We start from the raw sequence: 10,436 nt of genomic DNA, 5'->3' as shown, positions 1-10,436 counted from the left end.
CTAAATAAAAGCACCAGATTTTGCATGAGACTTTTATTCTCCATGGTTTATGGCAAATATACTAAATGTGTTTCTCTTTAGGCTATTCATTTTATAAAAAATCAATTCATGTTGTTTGACTAGAGTGGCTACTTATGTAAGTATAACCAACCATTGCAAATCCCTGCACTGTCATGTTCGCACTTTGCCCACAGCTAACAGCCTACGGAAGAGCTTTGCTGCCACCAACTGGACAATAAAAATACCAGATTATTTAATCTGGAGAGTCAAACTCAAAAACACTATTGCATAAACTATAGAAACACAAAGTATAGCTTTGCTTAACCTAAGTCTGCTTAGCTTAATATATCACGCAGTGTCGCATCTAAAATGCATCTACAATTTTTAGTTATTATGGCTTTTCAGTTTTCTTGTAGGCTAGATAAATCATGGAATAGTGAAATGTAAAATTAATTAAAAAATCTTCCACATCAAGTCACACCGATATCTGCCTGAGGTCTTGTAGGCCTACTTTATGAATGAACCATCCTTCGCTCTAAATAGGCTACAGCTTCGTAGCCCGGCTACCTTTAGTCAATAAACTAAAAGGCAAAACCCCAAAAGCATTGATTATATAATGGCCTATACAGTAGTCATGTAGACTATATATGAAGCTTTTATTGTTTTAAAATCAATTAGTTCATATTGACTACTAAGGCTACGCTAAATGAATCCTGCTTGTGGCCCTCGATTGACATGGCAACAAGCCTGTGCATTGTTTTTCTATGTAGGAGTTCAGTGGGATTCATGTGATGATGGCACTACAGATGACCTAATACTAAATGAGGTCTACATATGATAATACAAGCCAAATAAACTCAATTTAGACTGAGACTTTGCATTACCTATACACATTTGCGTCCTTTTTTCATTGTTCTTTCATTCAATTCAAGGTTTACCGCTAGGCAATATGAGAAAATGCAATTAATTCTGTGCATTCAATAGGCTATTAAAATTTTCACAACTCAAAGACCAAAAGCTAAGCTTCATCAAAATGTGTTAGTCTAACTGTGACCATTTTCACCTTTGAGTCAAAACGCAAAACAATTGCTTAATCAAACACGAAACTTTATTAATGCAATGAACAGGCAAGAACACCAGTTTAAGTCCCAAAAAACATGAAATGCCAACAGCGCTCGCAACATAAGTCAAACATTTCAAACATTTTCAAACAACCGCATGGATTTTCCCCCTAAAACACATTGGCATGACAAAAAAAAACACCCATCAGTCAAAGTCCTTGGACTGGGCCATCAATTGCTCCAGCGCATTTGGGTCCGCGTCCTGGGCCAACAATTGCTCCGGCACATTTGAGTCCGTTTTCGCGTCCGGGGCATTCCCCTGATCGCTTGGCTCGGTTGTCTTGGGTTGTTTGTTATGGAAATTGCTGTGACTGCTTAATGCTATATACCTGATGCAACTGCATTGAGTTACATGGCCAATTTGGACTGCTGAACTAACTGCTTGGCCCCCTTATTGCTGCTTGCAGCTATATTTATTGGGGGCCAAGCAGCGAAGCTGCGAAGGCACCCATTGTGTTTCTATCTTTTCTTATTATTATTATACCTTCTTCCGCCATGGAAGTCAATGGCAGCCCATAGAACCGTCTGGTGAAAAGTTGTGAAATTTGGCACACTGATTAGGGACAGTCCCATGATTAATGTCACCAAGTTTCATGATGGCACCTCAAGCGCTCTAGCGCCACCAACAGGCCAAAGTTGGACGTGCGTTCACGCATGTAACTTTTGACCTGTTGATCCGATTTTGAAAAACAAGGTATCGTTGGAATCCTTGGACCAAGCCGAGTTCAACGCACCCTATGACGTCATTTTCCGCCATGATGGATTTTCCGCCATTTTGGATTTCATCAAAATCACTTAAAACGTATCAGAGGTCACACATTTTGTCCGATCGACACCAAACTTCATAGATATCATCTACAGACCATGCCTCATTAATGCATTGCTTTTTGTCTTCGGAACTAAAACCGTTCGCGCGTAACCGCCAATCGAAATTTACGGCGAAGCCGCCAAACAGGAAGTGAGCTCATATCTCAGCAACCCATTGATCTATCATAACCAAACTTATTCCATGGACTCAGGACCCAATCAGGGGGACGCTCAAGAAATTTGGTGACCTTTGACCTCTAGGGGGCGCTGTAATTAAGAAACATGCCTTTTGGCCTGTAGCTGCAGTTGTGCTTAGAATTGAAACCCACTAGTGGTGTCTGGTACTACTGTTGAAGGTCCTTAGGCCGACCCAAGCCAACTTGTGATGTCATCGTAATTGATTCGGCCGCCATATTGGATTTAATCAAAAACACGTACAAGTTTTCGCAGGTCACAAATTTCAGCGAATCCTCACCAAAAATGGCAGAGACCATCTTCAGACCATGCCTTATCAGTGCATTGCTTTCTGGAACAATTGACAGAAGCATTCGGCTGTAACAGCCAATCGAAATTAGTGGCGAAGCCGCCAAACAGGAAGTGAGCTCATATCTCAGCAACCCTGCCATGTATCATCACCAAACTTACTACATATATTCATGACCCCATTAGGAGGACGCTCAAAAAATTTGGTGACCTTTGATCTGTAGGGGGTGCTGCAATTAGCAATATTGCATTTTGAACTGTATTTGCTGATGTGTTTTATCAATCTTTTGTTTTTTGATGTGAAACTGATGACAACATGTTCCATCCAGTTAATTCTAATGCGTGCGTGCAAGGGCAGGGCAGGGCAGGACGGGGTGGGACGGGCTGGGGTGATTAGGTGGGGGGGCTGGCTGGCGGAGGCGGTGGCAATACTCAGCTCTGTTTCACCCCTACAAAATCAGTTATATTTGATGTTACACTTGTTGAAAGTGTTGATCGCGAGTGTCTGCTGAGTTCTATCTTGTCGCCGTGGCTACTCCGGCCTATTCTGCTTGGCCCCCTCATTGCTGCTTGCAGCTATATTTATTATTATTATTTAACATCTTTCCTCTGCCATTGGAGTCTATGGCAGCCCATAGAACCGTCTGGTGAAAAGTTGTGAAATTTGGCACACTGATTGGGGACAGTCCAATGATTAATTTCACCAAGATTCATGCCGGGATCTTGAGCGCTCTAGCGCCACCAACAGGCCAAAGTTGGACGTGCGTTCACACACGTAACTTTTGACCCATAGGCCCAATTGTCAAAAATGAGGTATCATTGGAATCCTTGGACCAAGCCGAGTTCAACGCACCATATTACATCATTTTCCGCCATGATGGATTTTCCGCCATTTTGGATTTTAGTGAAAGTGAAACTAATTCTTCACAGGTCACAAATTTTGTCCGATCGTCACCAAACTTGACACACATGATCTTCAGCCCAAGCCTCACAAAAGATACTCCTTTTCGTCTTCGGAACTCAAACCGTTCGCCCGTAACAGCCAATCGAAATATGCGGCGAAGCCGCCAAACAGGAAGTGAGCTCATATCTCAGCAACCCATTCACCTATCATAACCAAACTTAGTCCATGGACTCAGGACCCAATCAGGGGGACGCTCAAGAAATCTGGTGACCTTTGACCTCTAGGGGGCGCTGTAATTAAGAAACATGCCTTTTGGCCTGTAGCAGCAGTTGTGCTTAGAATTAAAACGCACTAGTGGTGTCTGGTAATACTGTTGGAGGTCCTTAGGCCGACCCAAGCCAACTTGTGATGTCATCGTAATTGATTCGGCCGCCATATTGGATTTAATCAAAAACACGTACGAATTTTTGCAGGTCACAAATTTCAGCGGATCCTCACCAAAATTGGCAGAGAACATCTTCAGACCATGCCTTAACAGTGCATCGCTTTTTGGAACGATTGACAGTAGCATTCGGCTGTAACAGCCAATCGAAACTTGCGGCGAAGCCGCCAAACAGGAAGTGAGCTCATATCTCAGCAACCCTGCCATGTATCATAACCAAACTTACTACATAGGTTCAGGACCCCATTAGGAGGACGCTCAAAAATGTGTTGACCTTTGACCTGTAGGGGGTGCTGCAATTAGCAATATTGCATTTTGATCTGTAGTTGCAATGTGTTTTATCGATCTTTTATTTTTGGATGTGAAACTGATGACATGTTCCATCCAGTTCATTCTAATGCGTGCGTGGTAGGGCGGGGCGGGGCAGGACGGGGTGGGACGGGCAGAGGTGATTAGGTGGGGGGGCTGGCTGGCAGAGGCTGTGGCAATACTCAGCCCTGTTTCAGCCCTACAAAATCAGTTATGTTTGATGTGACACTTGTTGAAAGTGTTGATCGCGAGTGTCTGCTGAGTTCTATCTTGTCGCCGTGGCTACTCCAACCTATTCTGCTTGGCCCCCTCATTGCTGCTTGCAGCTATATTTTTCTGTTGGTCTTATTACACTTTCTAACTTGAGAGGAGAAAAGTTTTAAATAGGAAAATTACCGGATATCTTAGTCACTTTTAAGTGTGATGCTATCAGGCGAGATGCTAATCCGATTCCAATCCGATGACCTATGCTAGGCTGGAGCTAAAAGTGGTATCGCCAGACTCAGAGAACGGCTGGATGAACTGGAGAAAGGTAAAAATCAATTCTATAACTCAATACAAAGGGGAGGTGGAAAATGAGTGTAAGGGAATATCCCTTTAAAATAAGTTAACCATCACAGTTAATAAATGGTCAGTAGTGGGAACTAAACCACCTACAAGCTCCGTTTACCTGCTGGGGGCTTTTTAGGGAAATTAACCTGTTTTCCACAGTGCTCATTAGTACAAAAGAGGAACCTGTTTTCCATAGCTCATTAGTACAAAAGAGGAACCTGTTTTCCACAGTGCTCAAAAGAGGTGTGTTGTTACAGTACACAGTAATGGTTAAACCCAGGTGTACACCCAAAGGGACCAACTTTCAGATGGCTACAAAGGTGCCAAACCAGAGCCGGTTTCAAATGCAGATTCATGTGATGCTTTCTGTGAACTGAGTTAATGCACTTTACTTTCTGACTGTAATCTCTTTTGTTTTGCAAAACATGTTGATGTAGAACATCTGCACATCAACGGAGATGCAAACTTCGGCTCAAGGGTTTTGAAAATTGGCCGATGGGCGCAACCATCCACCCCACCCAAAAAGAGAGAAAAAAGAGAAAACATATACCATTTTGTATCATTTAAATGATAATAATGATGTAATGAAGTTATTTTGTTTTAGAATATTAATTTGTTCTGAAATACTGTTAATTTAATGCTGTTTAACTCATTTATAAATGGTACAATGTCACTTTAAGAGCACATTTAATTCTCAATGATCTTTTGACAGCTCCACCCAAATAGCCTATGGCTAGTGCTGTACCTTAGTCATAGTCAAGTTTATGTATATAGCACAATTTAAAACAACCTGTGGTTGACCAAAGTGCTCAAAAATAAATAAATAGATAATAGAAGACAAAATGAATAAAGACACAAAAAAAGCACAACAGGAAAATAATACTAAAAAATATGTACATATAGTCTATAATTACATTCCACACTTCATTTACAAGCCGTTGATAGCATATGTTCTATCAACAGAGTTGGTATATCAATAGTTGGTGTGGATCTAATGTGAAAAGGCAGGTTGTTCCACAACTTGGGCCCAGCTACTGAAAAAGCAGTCACCTTTATTTTTTAGACGACTCTGAGGTACTGAGAGCAGTAGTTTATCTGAGGACCACATAGTTCTGGGAGGGCAGTGACAGTGGACAAGCTCACTTAGGTATTGGGGAGCTTGTCCATTTAAAGCTTTAAAGACAAAAAGAAGAATTTTGTAATCTACTCTAAATTTCACTGGTAACCATTGCAGGGATTTCAAAACTGGAGAAATATGTTGAGTTACAGTAGTCCAGGCAGGATGAGATAAATGCATGAATCAATATCTCAAAGTCTTTGAAAGAAAACATAGTTTTGGCTTTTTTTAAGATTCTAAGGTGGTAAAAAGATGACTTGACAACAGCATTAATCTGTTTCTCCAATTTAAAATCAGGGTCAAGTAGAAAGCCATGATTTCTTGCATAAGGTTTTACATATCTGGCAAAAGACCCTAGTTCACTAATTGCATTATTTGCAGCTTCATGTGAACCAAAAAATAGAATTTCTGTTTTGGATTCATTCAGTTTTACAAATTTGGTGGACATCCATTGTTTGATCTCTTTTAAGCAATCAAGCAATTTAGAGCATTGGTTCCCAAAGACTGGGTCACGACCCACAGGTGGGTCGTAGGAGATTTTATTTGGGTCGCCAGCATAGCATAGTGACAATTTATGTTGTGTAATACCCCTACCTTATATATCTTAGGAAAGCTAACCGCTTTCTATTAGGATCAGTCACGAGTTGGGTTGCGATAGTCTGTCATTTTTTAAAAGTGGGTCCCCAGAAAAAAAGTTATGGAAACACTGATTTAGAGCACCAGAGGAACCACATTTAAATGGGAGATACAGTTGTGTATCATCAGCATAGCAATGATAGGATATACCGTGCTTTTTCATAATGTGACTGAGTGGCAACATGTACAGTGAGAATAAAATACAACTAAGCACTGATCCCTGTACTGCAAAGGAGATAAAAACGAGTAGCCTATCATCTCTATGTTACATGCTATTTTGACATTGACATTGTAAATGTTCTCTACGAAGAGTAAAAAGCAGTTTGCAGTAAAGCTAACCACAATAACGAGCAGCCTATGATAACCTAATTAATTAACCGGATTAAGGTGCGTGGCGGGCTGGATTAAGGTGCGTGGCGGGCTGGATTAAGGTGCGTGGCAGGCTGGGCTGGATTAAGGTGCGTGGCAGGCTGGATTAAGGTGCGTGGCGGGCCCGGATCTGGCTCGCGGGCCATAGTTTGGCCACCCCTGATGTAGAACATGTGCACATCAACAGAGAACAGAACCATGTAGAACATCTGCACATCAACAGAGAACAGAACCATGTAGAACATCAACAGAGAACAGAACCATGTAGAACATCTGCACATCAACAGAGAACAGAACCATGTAGAACATCTGCACATCAACGGAGATCAGAACAGAACAATCTAAAACATCTGCACATCAACAGAGAACAGAACCATGTAGAACATCTGCACATCAACAGAGAACAGAACCATGTAGAACACCTGCACATCAACAGAGATCAGAACCATGTAGAACATCTGCACATCAACAGAGATCTTCGTTTGGCCTTACAATGATCACATATCAGAAAAAAATAATGTATTGTCCACCGGTCATTATGGGAAAATAAGTCCTGACAGGGCGAACAGCACCTCAGCGCGAAGCGGGGGGATCTTGCTCCGTCCTGAAGGGACTTACATAGTAGCTTATGTGTGACATGCATGAATATGTGTAAAATATATGTATTTGGTGTGTATTTCACATGGGGAACGCATATTAGAATTCGCTGTGGGAAGTATGTCTGAAATATGATTGAAATGCATGTAAAATACACATGAAATACATGCCAAGTGTGCTATCATGCCAAGTGTGCTATCATGCCAAGTGTGCCATCATGTCATCATGTTGGGGCAGCCGTGGCCTACTGGTTAGCGCTTCGGACTTGTAACCAGAGGGTTCGAACCCCGACCAGTAGGCACGGCTGAAGTGCCCTTGAGCAAGGCACCTAACCCTTCACTGCTCCCCTAGCGCTGCTGTTGTTGCAGGCAGCTCACTGCGCTGGGATTAGTGTGTGCTTCACCTCACTGTGTGCCAAGTGTGTTTCACTAATTCACGGATTGGGATAAATGCAGAGACCAAATTTCCCTCACGGGATCAAAAGAGTATATATACTTATACTTATATTTATGTCATAATCTGATCCCTGGACAACACAAGACCAATTCTAAAATGGGTTACTGGCCTGGTCCCTGATAGTTCATGTTGTATTTCCAAGGGGCAACACCGATTGAATAAATCCAATAATTCCTAATGTTTGCGCATCCAACTTTTACAATGTCAAAACCAATCAATTTTCTTAAGCAGTAGTTAGTCTTTTAAAGCAAACACAAAGTTGTTTATAAACCTACTGTAACACTTGGTGCCTCATAGCCTAAATGGTAACGATGTGTGATAGTCTATTACCAAGTAGATAGATAGATAGATAGATAGATACTTTATTGATCCCCAGGGGAAATTCAAGTGGATTTCACAGTATAACATTGATCATTGAATTCAGTCAAATTTAAAAATAACATGCACAAAAGCGAGAGGAGCCGACTTTTTTCCTGTGTAATAAACATCTCCAGATCTGCTCTGGTACAAAGGTTGATGTTATCTGACATACAAACATTCAAATGTCAATATTTTCTCTATTTGCCTACCAGTGTATGATGCTTGCATGAGGAAAAACTTCTCAAACGCTGGCTGAAGTCCGCACAATTATCATCCATAGCATCAAGCAACCAGGCTGAGCAACGCAATGAAGCCGCTCAGGGCAACCAGGCTGAGCAACGCAATGAAGCCGCTCAGGGCAACCAGGCTGAGCAACGCAATGAAGCCGCTCAGGGCAACCAGGCTGAGCAACGCAATGAAGCCGCTCAGGGCAGGTGTTCTGCAGTGGAGTTCCCCTTGAGTGTGTTGCGCGTGTTCGTCAATCATGAGGAAAAAGCACATCCATGCATCTCTCTTTCTCTGTTTCTCTCTCTATCTCTCTCTCTCTTGATCTTGACACTGTCTTTATATGTTAAACAACATTATATATTTTAGACATTATAGAGATCAAACATCATCAAGCAAATACAGGTGGGGGATTTGGGACAAAGTGGTTTAAAAGGCAGCCTCAGTTTCAGGATGCTCAGGAGTCCATGCGTAAGGACAACCAGCCCACTCAAAACACTCACCTACTCACCCAGACAGCACTTACATTTGGGTCGGATCTGTGAAGCCTTGAGATCCGTCTGTAGCTCACGTAGGCTACGGACTGTGGGCCAGATCTGCACTGTAGAGGTTTGTTTGAGTGCAGTTTTTTTGCTGGTCCAGATCAGTTTTCTGCCACTCAATCAAAAGTCCAGAAAATGCATTTAAAAACACCATACGCTGATTTGGCCCAAACCTGTCATTGAATAATTTTCTAATTATAGCAATTGACATTGCATGTATTCATACTTAAATATGGAGATAATGTGCACCTTGGCCACCTCTGAACACCAGTGTGTGTGTGTGTGTGTGTGTGTGTGTGTGTGTGTGTGTGTGTGTGTGTACCTGTTCTTCCCCTTTTCATGTAGTGCTATCTTGACATTCCAACTACAACTGTTACAGGAAAAGAAGTCCAGATATAGTTATGGTTCTGGGATTTGGCAGACGCTTTTGTCCAAAGCGACACACAATTAACAACAATACAATAGTTCAATTTAACAGTAAACAAACAGTAAAACAGATACGGTATAGTGGCCGAACTGAAGCAAATTGTATTTGTAACTTGGGCGTGCACGTTTGCATGTTTGCAATGCTGCATGGAGTCCTTATTTCCACATTGCTACTTTCCTCACCTTCCATCCCTGGCCATCACTCAATCACTCAACCATACCACCTTCCATCCCTGGCCAATAGGCCTCATCTCATCATCATATGTCTCCCTCTCTTTAGTCTACTCTCAATGCACCAGAGTTAGAAATCTTAGAAATATTATCAGTAAACAGTTTCTTGCATAATGTTAAAGGTTGTATCAGCGATAGCGGGGATACGTCACTTCTGTTGATGTTCAAACAAAACAGAGAGCTAGCTCGCTACTCCCTCCCCCTCCCTCCTGTGCAATTAAAACTCTCCTAAACGCGCATCTCGTCGGTTATTGGTTGAAACACTTTATTTTGCCTTTGAGTGGGTTGCCAACCCTTGTTGGTTGCAATTGTTTTTGTGTACAGATCTCGGAGCCTAGGCTGCCTACAGAGACACGTTTTTTTGACGGCCTGCTTATGGGGCAGACAGCTAGCGGATCATTAGGAAAGATTAGATGAATGTGATCATTTATGTTTGTGCTTTTTTTGGGCCTGAAATCGCTGATACAACCTTTAAAGAGTGTAACTACTAGTATTTTTCTGATCTGAATGACAAATCAAGACCCTGTACGCAGTGCAGTGTTTTGCAGATTGACTTGCTTTCACCAAAAATAATTATTTTGTCTTAAGGCCGTTATCATAATATACTTGGAGGGTAGTTGGAGCAGTTTCATTTCTCTGTTGCTGAGATATTCAAGACAACAGAATAGCCAAGTATCTTGTTTTTCATTATTGTACTATTGTGTGCATGAAGTTTCATCTCACATTGCCGGCTATTGGATTGCCCACATTGACTGCCCTGTCCACCAAGTGAGGGTGTAATATTGACCTCTCCTTCATGTGGACGTGGAGCTCCCCCTTGTGATTAAAACTGGAAGTGGACGAGTCACCCTGGCTAAAT

Source organism: Alosa sapidissima, chromosome 5, assembly GCF_018492685.1.
Source record: "Alosa sapidissima isolate fAloSap1 chromosome 5, fAloSap1.pri, whole genome shotgun sequence".
NCBI classification, from domain to species: Eukaryota; Metazoa; Chordata; class Actinopteri; order Clupeiformes; family Clupeidae; genus Alosa; species Alosa sapidissima.
The sequence above is the reverse complement of the archived record's forward strand: the minus strand, read 5'-3'. Positions refer to the sequence as shown.